Below are 577 nucleotides of genomic sequence, written 5' to 3' on the forward strand. Positions count from 1 at the left end.
AAGTTATGAGCCAGCACCTTGTGCCAATATAAAAACAATAAAGACTGGAAATTTATATCTAAACTTGTTTATACAGAAATTGAAAATAATTAGAAAACAAAAAATTAAGAAAATTCGGCTGCAGCTGTTGCTATTAAATGCATGTTATAATGCGTATATGCACGTAAGTATGTTATTTGAAAAAAAAATTTTGCTGAATGCCTTTGCAAATATAGTGCGTTAAATAAGACCCAAAGAACAACCTAAAATAAGAGTCCGAATGTAGTAATGTATGACGCCGATAAGAGCTTCAAAAATAGTCTGAAATTATTCATATATTAGGCCAAAAATTGCTTTAAAAGAGTATAAAATGAGCCGTATATGAGGCGGATAAGAGTCCAATATGACTCATATTGAGGCTCATTTGATGTATGAATTAAAACTCATATAAGTCGACCTTCGGAGGAAGGGAAACAATCTCATATCGGACTCTTAAATGAACTCATTAAGAGCGTAAAGGCTTCGAAATAGCACTCCTTAAAGACTCATTTATGACTTCAAATGTTTGCTGGGACTATGCACTGTGAACTCGGCCCTA

The sequence above is a fragment of the Rhagoletis pomonella genome, unplaced genomic scaffold, assembly GCF_013731165.1.
Source record: "Rhagoletis pomonella isolate Grant_MI unplaced genomic scaffold, Rhpom_1.0 Rhpom_scaffold_00003, whole genome shotgun sequence".
In the NCBI taxonomy this organism is placed as follows: domain Eukaryota; kingdom Metazoa; phylum Arthropoda; class Insecta; order Diptera; family Tephritidae; genus Rhagoletis; species Rhagoletis pomonella.